Here is a 13939-nt window from a genome sequence, read left to right on the forward strand (position 1 = left end):
AATGAGTCAGTTCTTTGCATCAGGTGGCCAAAGTATTGGAGTTTCGACTCCAGTATCAGACTTTCAATGAATATTCAGGACTGACTTCCTTTAGGATGGGCTGGTTGGATCTCCTTGCAATCAAAAGGACTCGCAAGAGTCTTCTCCAACATTGCAGTTCAAAAGCATCAATTCCTCAGTGCTCAGTTTTCCTTACAGTCTAACTCATATTCATACATGACTACTGAAAAAACCACAGCTTGGTTATACGGACTTTGTCGGCAAAGTAATGTCTCTGCTTTTTAATATGCTGTCTAGGTTGGTCATAGCTTTTCTTCCAAGGAGCAAGCATCTTTTAATTTCATGGCTGCAGTCACCATATGCAGTGACTTTGGAGCTCAAGAAAATAAAGTCTGTCATTGTTTTCATTGTTTCACCTTCTGTTTGCCATGAAGTAATGGGACCAGATGCCATGATCTTTGTTTTTTGAATGTTGAGTTTTAAGCCAGCTTTTTCACTCTCCTCTTTTACTTTCACCAAGAGGTTCTTCAGCTCCACTTCACTTTCTGCCCTAAGAGTGGTGTCATATGCGTACCTGAGGTTACTGATATTTCTCCCTACAATCTTGATGACATTTATATTACCTCATTTAGCACTTACAGTAATTCCAGAAGTATGTCCTATTTTATCCCCATTTTACAGATGAGGAAACTCACAGAGATTCACTAGCTTATGCAGATATCTTAGGTTCAGACTTTGAAATGTGATTAGCCAGTGGTATTTTGGCTAATTTATACTGAATCACTAATTTATACTGAATCCCACCACACACATATATTTTATAGATACTTACACACAGAGATTCTTTCTTTCCCTCAAACACATACAAACACACATTCACACACATCTCTATAGCCCAATCATCTACTTTTTTAAGTATTAATTTTAACATTGTTCAGCTATGTAACCTCAAGTAAAATGTGTATTAGCAATACATTTTCTGGGACTTCAGCCAAAATATGACATAAACATAGTGTTAAAGAGCCTTAATTAACTATTTAGGTAGAAAAAGTACAAACATCTGCAGAGCGTTTGTTTTACTAATGCTATTTTTAAATCAGATCATTTAATGACAAGGAAGAAAAAGATATCCATACAAGGGATATATCATCTTGCATTTGAGACCTGCAATTGGAAAAATCATGTGTTGACTCAAATAATCATCACTGCTAACATATGCAGTAGTAGCATATGTAGGGCAAACCATTATCTTAAGTTTCCAAGTAAATAAAATGTTCTCTGAAATAATGAGTGCAAAATATCATACATATAATAGCTTTGTAAAATTACTAATCATTAAATATTTGTTTTGAATCACATCTGAATGTATATTACAAAGAAAATTTAGCCCCAGGAAATATCAAGAACAAGTTTATCCATGCAACATTTGAAAATTTCCCTCTTATGCATTAGCTTCATTATCACACATCATTCTCCATGTTAAAGAACTTATATTTTATTCCTTGGTCAAAGTCGCTACCATTTCTCATTCCTCTCTGAATTTAATTCAGTCAAGTATTCAGGACAGCACTGGCGTTTAACATAGAATAGGTCTATATCATCCTTCAAGAGATTGAGTTATGCCAGTGAAACTATTTTTTTATTCAATAACAATAGTTAAATCACATTTTAACACCATCTTATTTTATGTTTCTGCCCTTTTAGAATATATGATTTACTCACTTTCATTGTCATTTAGGTTAGATCTAATTATACCCTGAAAATTTTTGATAGTGCTTGTAAACATCTTTAGAACTACTACAGACTAAATGGATAACAAATTAATAAAATATTCTAACCTGTAGAAACTGGCTGTCTTCAAGAGTTGATTTTATTCTTTTTTGTTTGAACATTTAGAATAATGGAACATATGCATTCATATTCTATAATTAAATAAAATTTTAGAATACTCATCCACAAACTCAAAACTGGAAAAGAAGGTGTGGGAAGATTTTGAGCCATTAGCCTATCAGTAGACTATCTTAACTAGCATGGTTAGTACCTGTGTGCATTTCTTCTTTGAGGAAGGAAAAAATCTATTTCATTTATGTAGATTATACACACTGAATACAGTTGAAAGCAAATGATTTTTAAACTAACTAAACCTACTTATTTTCCTTAAGAGGCAAGGGTTTTATAAGGAATAAGTCTTTGAATTTCTCCCTAATTTATTTCAAAGAGGAAAAACCTTTTACATCTTATATCTGACTCGTTATATTTTAGACATCAGATTAAATGATCTCTCTTAGGAGGAGGTTTATAATCTTATAATCCAATCTTTATAATCCACTGTAAAGGAGTTTTCCAGAAGGTCATTCAGTCATGTCCACTCTTTGTGACCCCATGGACTATACAGTCCATGGAATTCTCCAGGCCAGAATACTGGAGTGGATAGCCTTTCCCTTCTCCAGGGGATCTTCCCAACCCAGGGATTGAACCCAGGTCTCCCACCTTGCAGGCAGATTCTCTACCAGCTGAGCCACAAGGGAAGCCCCACTAACTATCAAATTACCCTAATTTAAAAATTTCTGTATATAACTTAGGGGATTCCCCAGTGGCTCAGCGGTGAAGAATCCACCTACTGATGCTGCAGATGCAGGAGACACAGGTTTGGTTGGGAAGATGTCCTGGAGGAGGAAATGGCAATACACTCCAGTTTTCTTGCCTGGGAAATCCCATGGATAGAGGAGCCCAGGGCTACAGTCCATGGGATCACAAAGAGTCAGACGTGATTTAGTGACTGAACCACAACAACAATATACAACTTATTTCTATCTGATTTAAAATTTTTATTTGTATAATTATTTTGTTCCTCTATCTTCTGAAATGTAAGGTGCAAGAGAGAAACGACACTTTCTATCTTCTATATCACTATTTCCTCAATGCTGAGAGAATACAAAACTAATCGGATCTCACTACCTGTGAGAGTGAACAAGAAAATGCTGATTAACTCCATGTCTGTCCTATTCTAGACTGGAATAGATGTTGCTTGGAATATAATTTCATCACTGTCTTTATCTATTTTCTTGGAAATACAAACTCTGGCTTTTTTTGGTTAGGCTAAAATTCCTCTGCCATACATCACTATTGATGGGGCTGTTACTGAGATATCACATTTACTTTAAAAACAACAACAACAAAAAAAAAAACTCTTAACAGGAAAAAACACCTTTGACCATTCTGTTCAATTACTTGGCATCTTTTCATGCTTTCCTCATTTTCAATGGCTTAAAACACATTTAAATATCTCCAATTATCTGCTCACTTGGAAGAGAAAAGAGAAAGCTGAAGGCAAGTTACACTGGAAATTATCTGGCATCTGAGTGTTCAGCTATTTAGACTATGAACTCTACTTTTAGTTAGAGAATATTTTTAAGGCCAGCATTACACAACTTTGAAGTTTTTAAAAAATCAATAAGCAGTAATGATACTATAAAGCTATTACTTGTATGTTGTTTACTCTCCACTAAAACTCTTCAAAGAGTCGTATAAACATTAGATTATTTTAATATAGCTATCCTATGAAGTTGGTATAATTCGCACATCCATTTTAGAGATAAACAACTTGAAAAACAGAGAAGAAATGTAATCCACCAAATGTTAAACAATTAATGTCTGATATAATCTGAATCCAAGATCTGTGGTTTTAGCTGAATAGAAGAGATATGATGGAACATGTTCATTCAATTATACTAACAAATTTTATACCAACATCATGAATTCCTGTTCAGAGTAACCAGCATTTGTCATTACTTTGGCTTAAAATTTAAATGTCCTTTTTTGGGGAAATCACACACACACACACATTTTCATAATGAATGCATTATTGAAATCAATTTATGCAAGACATATTACAGTCATCCTAAATTAATGTATCAGTAATATTTTATGTAAGGAAATATATACAAAATAATACTAAAGAGAATAGTAAATCTGGCAGGATACTTGACATGTTGTATAATATTAACACTGAAATTCTCACAGTTCAGGTGGAATATTGCAAAAGAAAAACAAAAAGTAAAAAACAAATTTTACTAATCTACATTATTCATTTGGCATAGCAGACTATGTTCAGCTGGCAAGTCACATCTCTGCAAATTTGAATAGCATGTTCAGTAGGTTGGTATTGGAAGCAGAATTAAAATAAGAGGCCATATATTCTTTTGACAGCACTCGACATGTGAGGGCTTCCCCAAATTTTCAAACCACATGCCTTCTGTAAACCATCATTCAAACTTATTGGGTTATTATTTTGTTGACCCATCATTCTAAACAGGGCACAGGGACTAACAGTTGAAAAGTACTTAACGTCTCAGGACATATCTGCATTTTGACAGAGGCCATGACTTGTCTATTTTAAAAGAATAAATATATGGGCAGTTAGGTGTTTAAGCAAATGGGATATTTATTGGACAGAGAGGCTTTGTGACCTTCAGATTATTAATCTGAGTCAATTGCCTCCAACATCTCCATGATAAATTCAATTAAAAATAATAAAACACACACATGATTTTAAGAGTGAGCAAGTAACCATTTTAGTATAATAAAGAGAACAAGGTAATATTCATCTGGTCCATATTAGGATGTATATACATTCAAATTAAAACTGTCCAGCAAAATTGCAACTCACTTCAGGTTATGATATAACCATAAAACTATGCTATTGTAATTTTTGTGCATGGCAGTTAAAAAGAAAGATATTTTAATCCTCAAATGCATTAGTCTCTTAACATAGACTCACAGTAACCTAGATATGGAAGATGGTATAAGTTAATATACTTATAGGGTTAGGGTTAGGGTTAGTGTGGCTGTCTTCATAATCACATTTAAAAAATTTTATTTCTTTCATGATTATTCTACACTTGGACTGTTTGATTTGTTCTTTTGACACACTCCTAGAGGATGACATTTAGAAATACAAATTTAGAAAGCTTCCTCATGAAAAGAAAAATAAATGCCAAAAGTCACATTGAAATCTTCACTATTCATGATCAAGTTCTTAATGAGCTCCTAGATATTTTATCTGAGAGATATTAGATAGATACCAGCCAACTGTTGGCAAAGCACAAAGGAATTTGGAAATACATGTTCAAATACTAATCTAAGTATTCCTGACATTGTCAGAAAACTTCTTTCATAATACTCCTAAAAACAACTCAGCTTATGTAAAATAAATCTAAAGCAAATTACTTTCCTCTCATATATTATTATATGAATCTTATTTTACAAATGAGGAAATCTTTGACAAAATGCCATTGATCAATGTTTAATATCTGAAAATTTTTAATGTAATCCTTGAACAAGACTGCATATGCTGTGATCTTACCTGACTCCAGATCTTCACATTTTGTAATTTAATTTTTAATCAATGTCTTCAGATTATTTTTTAATGACTATGAAACTCTGTAACTGATACATTTCCATGAACCACTAGGATGAAATGCAAAATTCAGGTATGTTAAAATTATAAAATATAATCCTTCATAACTGTGTAATTTTTTAATTTTTTTAAATTTGAAGTAACTTCAACTCAGAAAAAAAGAAAAACTGCTAAAAGGCACAAAGATTCCATATATCTTGTCTTCATTCTTCAAATTTTATAATATAACAATGCTTGCTTTTCCATTTTCTCTCCCCTTACCTCTTTTTCTCTCTATTAATCATTCCTGATATTAGTCAGTTTCATTTATCTTTTCAAAAGACAACCAAATCTTTGGCATTATTATGGTTCTCTAATCTTCCTTGGTTTATTTCTCTTTAATTACCTTTCTTCTGCTTTTGGATTTACTGTGTTGTTCTTTTCTAACCTAACATGGATGCTTAAATTATGAGTTTTTACCCTCTCTTTTATGTTAATGAAAAATTCAGATGTAAATTGAAGAAAGCAGGGAAAACTACTAGACCATTCAGGTATGACCTAAATCAAATCCCTTATGATTATATAGTGGAAGTGACAAATAGATTCAAGGGATTAGATTTGATAGACAGAATGTCTGAAGAAATATGGATAGAGGAGGTTTAGTGGTGACCAATACCATGCCCAAGAAAAAGAAATGCAAAAAGGCAATATGTTTGTCTTGAGGAGGCCTTACAAACAGTTGAGAAAAGAAGAGAAGTGAAAGGCAAAGGAGAAAAGGTAAGATATAGCCAATGTAGAGTTCCAAAGAATAGCAAGTAGAGATAAGAGAGTGATCAATGCAAAAAATAGAGGAAAACAACGGAATGGGAAAGACTAGAGATCTCTTCAAGAAAATTAGAGATACCAAGGGAATGTCTCATGCTAAGATGGGAACAATAAAGGACAGAAATGGTATGGACCTAACAGAAGGAGAAGATATTAAGAAGAGGTGGCAAGAATACACAGAAGAACTATACAAAAAAGACTTTCATGACCCAGATAATTATGACAATGTGATCACTAACCTAGAGCCAGACATCCTAGAATGTGAAGGCAAGTGGCACTTAGGAAGCATCACTACAAACAAGGCTAGTGGAGGTGATGGAATTCCAGCTGAGCTATTTCAAATCCTAAAAGATGATGCTGTAAAAATGACGTACTTGATACACCAGCAAATTTGGAAAACTCAGCAGTGGCCACAGGACTGGAAAAAGTCAGATTTCATTCCAATCCCAAAGAAAGGCAGTGCTAAAGAATGCTCAAACTACTGCACAGTAGTACTCATCTCACATGCTAGGAAAGTAATGCTCAAAATTCTCCAAGTGAGGCTTCAACAGTACATGAACTGAGAACTTCCAGATGTTCAAGCTGGATGTAGAAAAGGCAGAGGAATCAGAGATCAAATTGTGAACATCAGATAGATCACTGAAAAAGCAACAGAGTTTCAGAAAAATATCTACTTCTGCTTTATTGACTATGCCAAAGACTTTGACAGGTGTGGATCACAACAAACTATGGAAAATTCTTCAAGAGATGGGAATATCAGACCACCTTACCTGTCTCCTGCGAAATCTGTATGCAGGTCAAGAAGCAACAGTTAGAACCAGACATGGAACAACGGACTGGTTCCAAATTGGGAAAGGAGCACGTCAAGGCTGTATATTGTCACCCTGCTTATTTAACTTATATGCAGAGTACATCATGTGAAATGCCAGGCTGGATGAAGTACAAGCTGAATCAAGATTCCTGGGAGAAATATCAATAACCTCATATACGCAGATGACACCACCCTTATGGCAGAAAGTGAAGAGGAACTGAAGAGCCTCTTGATGAAAGTATAAGAGGAGAGTGAAAAAGGTGGCTTAAAACTCAGCATTCAGAAAACAAAGATCATGGCATTCGGTCCCATCACTTCATGGCAAATAGATGGGGAAACAATGGAAACAGTGACTAACTTAATTTTCTTGGGCCCCAAAGTCACTGCCGATGGTGACTGCAGCCATGAAGTTAAAAGACACTTGCCCCTTGGAAGAAGAGCTATGACCAGCCTAGATAGCATATTAGAAAACTGAGACATTACTTTGTCAACAAAGGTCTATCTAGTCAAAGCTATGGCTTTTCCAGTAGTCAAGTATGGATGTAAGAGTTGGACTGTAGAGAAAGCTGAGCACTGAATAATTGATGCTTCTGAACTGTGGTGCTGGAGAAAATTCTTGAGAGTTCCTTGGACTGCAAGGAGATCCAACCAATCCCTCCTAAAGGAAATCAGTCCTGAATATTCTTTGGAAGAACTGATGCTGAAGCTGAAACTTCAATACTTTGGCCACTTAATACGAATAACTGACTCACTAGAAAAGACCCTGATGCTGGAAAAGATTGAAGGTGGGGGGAGAAGGGGATGACAGAGTATGAGATGGTTGGATGGCATCACTGACTCCATGCACATGAGTTTGAGTAAGCTCCAGGAGTTAGTGATAGACAGGGAAGCCTGGTGTGCTACAGTCCATGGGGTTGCAAAGAGCTGGACACGACTGAGTGACTGAACTAAACTCAATTAAAAATGTGTATTATTTTATTGTTGGGTGCCGTGACAAATTTTTAATTTTATAATTTGAGTTGGCTACACTATTAATGAATTCTTTATCTGCTTTATCTATTTGGTAATAAGAGATGTTTTAAGATGTATAATATGACAGTGGAGTTGTCAAATTTCAATAATTCTATCAGTTCTGCTTTGTTTACCTTGAAACTATCTTGAAACCCTGAAAGTAAGTTATAAATTTCCTATCTTCCTTTAAAAATGATTTTTAAACTATATACTATATCTATCACTGAGAAGCATTTACAAATGTAGCTAATATTGCATCCAGCATTTTCAGTAGTGCTATAATATGATAGGTTTCTTTGCTTTTGGACTTCAAACTAGTGCTACTATACCCCGAGTACAGGGGAAGGCATTTCAATGGGTATATATTTATTCACTGTTTTTGCGTCCTATTTTCACAATTGATATTTGCCTAAAATTTTTTCCCTTATTAACTGATTTTTGTTTCTTCTTAGTGCCAAAAGAAGTAACTTAATAAAATGATTTAAAACGCCTTCTCCCTTTCTCTTTGCTCTAAAATATTCTCTGTAATGTAGATACTATCATTCATTTGAAGTTTACAGTCTTGACTATACATAAAAACTTAATTAGTATTGTCTGATTGAAAAACTTTGGGGTAGATTTTTGTATATTTATCGCTATCCACATCTAGCATCTCAATCCTGGAAGACTTTATAAAATGAGAATGGTCTATTTTCATTAATTTTCAGTATAACGTTTTCATTTATGTGAATTTTATAATCATGATTTTTTTCCCTTTACTTACATATTTTATGATATTCCTAGGTTGCAATCATTATTTTTTTTATAATTTTAACTTTCCCTTGGATTTTCATTTTTATTAATTGTTTTCCATTTTATAGCTGATAGTACCAGTTAAAAACATTTGGTAAATTCAAATAATTTCTTTCCATAATTCATATTTGTATCCATTTGTCATCTTGCTGCAGTACAATGTCAAAATTTTTTAAAAGTTCATGGATGGTGAATTGCCTCAGTCTTGAAATATGTGAAAATATATCTGCAGTTTACTGTTTTGTTTGTTTAGTTAGGTTTGGGATTCCACAAGCAAAAATGTGTTTCTCTCAGTTTTGTGAAGTTTATTGCAATGGTAAAAGCATGAACATTGGAGTCAAGGTGGCTGAGTCTAATCCAAGCTCTGCCAGTTTCTAGTGGTGGGGGTCTTAGGTTACTCATTTTACTCCTCTCGATCTTACGTTAACTATGGTGGTTTAGTCGCTGAGTTGTGTCTGACTCTTATGACCCCATGTCCATGGGATTCTCCAGGCAAGAATATTGGAGTGGGCTGCCATTTCCTTCTCCAAAGGATCTTGGAGATCCCTTGAATCAAACCCAGATCTCCTGCATTGCAGGCAGATTCTTTACCAACTAAGCTACAAGGGAAGCTCAAGACTATGTAAGAGGCTATAACATTTAAGAACACAACAGCTACCATGAATTATCATCTCTATAAAGAATCTCTGCAAGAACTTTACTGGAAAAAAAAAATAATAATAATAAAAAAAAAATTAAAAAAAAAATTAAAAAAAAAATAAAAAATAAAAAAAATAAAATAAAATAAAATAAAATATAACCACCATTGCTAAAAAAAAAAAAAATAAAAGCTTTCCTAGGTACACAAATTAGCCAAATCATCATGTATCATTTTTTGCAGGTGAGAAGGTATACATTTTTTATGTAATTTCATAGCAATTCGAACAACTGAAAACCAGAATTCTAAGTTTTTAGTTCACTACTAGGTCAATGCCTTCAACTCTCCAACTTGGATCAAGTTCAGTTTCTTATACTTTACTTTCAGGGAAGGCACCAAAAAACTCAATCCAGAATGTAAGTGAAGTATAGCCTTCTGTCATTTTTATAATACAAATGACAAAAAGAAATGAATTTGAGACAGTTCCAAATTCAAAATTATATGTTTTCTTCCAGATTTCAATATTTTCTGAGTAAAGTTACCCATAGAAAATATTCAAAGGTCCCTACTATAACTGTATATTGAGTAATAGTGTTCCATGCTGTCTCTGTTGTTCATACCATTGACATGTTATAGTAACTGGGCCATGGCAGGTTGAGGACCAGGTCTACTCAACCTGGGCCCTCTCCCGGCCAGCTGCTGAGGAAGGGTGATCAGGCCACAGTTCAGCCACTTCAAATTCCTCAGGTTCACCAATAGGATTATTCTGCTCCCATCATGTCCTGGTTTGCTGATCTAGCTGGAAAGGCAGAAGATCTTTTAAACAGAGTTGATCAAAGGGCTGCAACAGCTCTCAGTAGAAAAGAGAACACCAGAAACATCATTTATAACAAAAATACTGACTATTCTGAACTTCACCAGCAAAATACAGACTTATCAGACAGGATCTAGGGCTACATACATTTCCTCAGCAGCTGATAACATTAGAAATCAAAAAGCCATCAGCTTAACTGGGACTGCAAATGTAAAAGTAGGATCTAGGACTTTGGGGGAGACCTCCCATCCTGTTGAAAATGCATCTGCTCCTAAGCCTTCATCCCAACTTGTTCAAAGAAAAAAGTCAGATCCTGACAATGAGCTGTTATTTGATTTTCTTAATAGTTCTCAGAAGGAGCCTACTGAGAAAGTGGAAATCAAAAATGAAAGGGCCAAAATCCCTGTTTTGCAGAGTACTTGGACATCCATCATCAGTTCTGTAAACATCAGTGTAACCACTATCAAAACCATTGAAAAAAGTCCTTCTGGGAGCCAAAGCCACAGTAGTTAATTAGGCCTCTGTTTGTTTTAGAGCTAACCAAACTGGATGTGTCCTCACAGCCTAAGATGTTCTGGTGTCATTTGTCGTCCTGTGGGAGGATGACAGGGGAGGCACTTGTTACCTCCCTGTTGGTGAAAGAGTAGGCTCCCTGAAATGTGTGGTGTGTTCATACATTATGTGGTATGTTCTCCCTTGTTTATACATTAACTGTAACATGTCAATATTTATTGTACCTCTCCCATAATGGTTTTGAGCAATAAATACATCCTTTGACTTTATGTATGCAGGCTCATCATTTAGCTTAGTAGACTCATCTTTTAGAATTTTGGACACCATAAACTAGAGCTGTTATCCAGCTTTTGTTTTGTATTTTGGGAATACTCTCTGAAAACAGACTCTGAATTTTAAGAATTTATAATTTAAATTCATACAAACTAAAGATACTATTTTCATAGCTAGAGAGCAAAAGGAAAACTTAACATTTGGCTGACTGCCCAGTAACAACTGGGCTTCCCTGGTGACTCAGCAGTAAAGAGCCCGCCTACCAATGCAGGAGACACATGTTTGATCCCTGGCTGAGAAGATTCGCTGGAGAAGGAAATGACTACCCACTCCAGTACTCTTGCCTGGGAAATCCCATGGACAGAGGAGCCTGGTGGGCCACACTCCAAGGGATCGCAAACAATCAGACACCATGTAGCTTCTGAGTACACATGTACCCATAACAGTAAGCATGCTCTTATTTGGAGTAATACTCTTGCTATTGTATAATACATAGTATTTGGATACATTATTTGATGATTCCATTGAGTTCTTTGACTCATAATATATTGAACATGGTCATAGATATCCCTCCTTTTCTTTTTTTAAAGTTCCGCAAAAAATGCATGGACTGACAACACTCTAATAGGTAGGTACTCTGCGTATCAGTGCTTCCTCTAAATAATTTATAGTCAGATTAAGATTCTGATTTAAGAAAATTCCCTGAAGGCCAGCATTCTTCCAAGGTCTGCTGCTTCAGTCATTCAGCCTCAGTTCAGTCACTCAGTCATGTCTGACTCTTTGCGACTCCATGAACCACAGCCCACCAGGCCTCCCTGTCCATCATCAACTCCCGGAGTCCACACAAACCCATGTCCATTGAGTCAGTGATGCCACTCTTCTCCTCCTGCCCTCAATCTTTCCCACCATCAGGGTCTTTTCCAATGAGTCAGCTCTTCACATCAGGTATTACCCAAAGTATTGGAGCTTCAGCTTCAACATCAGTCCTTCTGATGAACACCCAGGACTGATCTCATTTAGGATGGACTGTTTGGATCTCCTTGTAGTCCAAGGGACTCTCAAGAGTCTTCTCCACACCACAGTTCAAAAGCATCCATTCTTCTGTGCTCAGCTTTCTTTATAGTCCAACTCTCACATCCATACATGGCCACTGGAAAAACCATAGCCTTGACCAGATGGACCTTTGCTGGCAAAGTAATGTCTCTGCTTTTTAATATGCTGTCTAGGTGGGTCATAACTTCCCTTCCAAGGAGTAAGCGTCTTTTTTTTTTTTTGATGAACTTGATTTTTCTTGATTTGCATAAACATTCCTGTTTTTATAATATTTATAAAAACATTTTTTTGAATGCCTTTAAACTAAAATAAGCTTTTTTTTAAAATTTTTTATTTATTTTTATTATTATTATTTTTTTTTCCAGTGGCTTTTGTCATACATTGATATGAATCAGCCATGGATTTACATGTATTCCCAATCCCGATCCCCCCTCCCACCTCCCTCTCCACCCGATTCCTCTGGGTCTTCCCAGTGCACCAGGCCGGAGCACTTGTCTCATGCATCCCACCTGGGCTGGTGATCTGTTTCACCATAGATAGTATACATGCTGTTCTTTTGAAATATCCCACCCTCACATTCTCCCACAAAGTTCAAAAGTCTGTTCTGTACTTCCGTGTCTCTTTTTCTGTTTTGCATATAGGGTTATCGTTATCACCTTTCTAAATTCCATATATATGTGTTAGTATGCTGTAATGTTCTACAAGCAAGTCTACAAGCAATAAATGCTGGAGAGGGTGTGGAGAAAAGGGAACCCTCTTGCACTGTTGGTGGGAATGCAAACTAGTACAGCCGCTATGGAAAACAGTGTGGAGATTTCTTAAAAAACTGGAAATAGAACTGCCATATGACCCAGCAATCCCACTTCTGGGCATACACACTGAGGAAACCAGATCTGAAAGAGACACATGCACCCCAATGTTCATCGCAGCACTGTTTATAATAGCCAGGACATGGAAGCAACCTAGATGCCCATCAGCAGATGAATGGATAAGGAAGCTGTGGTACATATACACCATGGAATATTACTCAGCCATTAAAAAGAATTCATTTGAACCAGTCCTAATGAGATGGATGAAGCTGGAGCCCATTATACAGAGTGAAGTAAGCCAGAAAGATAAAGAACATTACAGCATATGGAGTAAGCGTCTTTTGATTTCGTGGCTGCAGTCACCATCTGCAGTGATTTTGGAGCCCAGAAGAATAAAGTCAGCCACTGTTTCCACTGTTTTCCCCATTTGCCATGAAGTGATGGGACCAGATGCCATGATCTTAGTTTTCTGAATGTTGAGCTTTAAGCCAACTTTTTCACTCTCCTCTTTCACTTTCATCAAGAGGCTCTTTAGTTCTTCTTCACTTTCTGCCATAAGGGTGGTGTCATCTGCATATCTGAGGTTATTGATATTTCTCCTGGCAATCTTGATTCCAGCTTGTGTTTTCTCCAGCCCAGCGTTCCTCACGATGTACTCTGCATATAAGTACATCAGGCAAATTTGACCTTGGAGTACAGAATGAAACAGGGAAAAGGCTAATAGAGTTCTGCCAACAGAACGCACTGGTCATAGCAAACACCCTCTTCCAACAACATAAGAGAAGACTCTACACATGGACATCACCAGATGGTCAACACTGAAATCATACTGATTATATTCTCTGTAGCCAAAGATGGAGATGCTCTATACAGTCAGCAAAAACAAGACTGGGAGCTGACTGTGGCTCGGATCATGAACTCCTTATTGCCAAATTCAGACTGAAATTGAAGAAAGTGGAGAAAACCACTAGACCATTCAGGTATGACCTAAATCAAATCCCTT

Source organism: Dama dama, chromosome 9, assembly GCF_033118175.1.
Source record: "Dama dama isolate Ldn47 chromosome 9, ASM3311817v1, whole genome shotgun sequence".
NCBI classification, from domain to species: domain Eukaryota; kingdom Metazoa; phylum Chordata; class Mammalia; order Artiodactyla; family Cervidae; genus Dama; species Dama dama.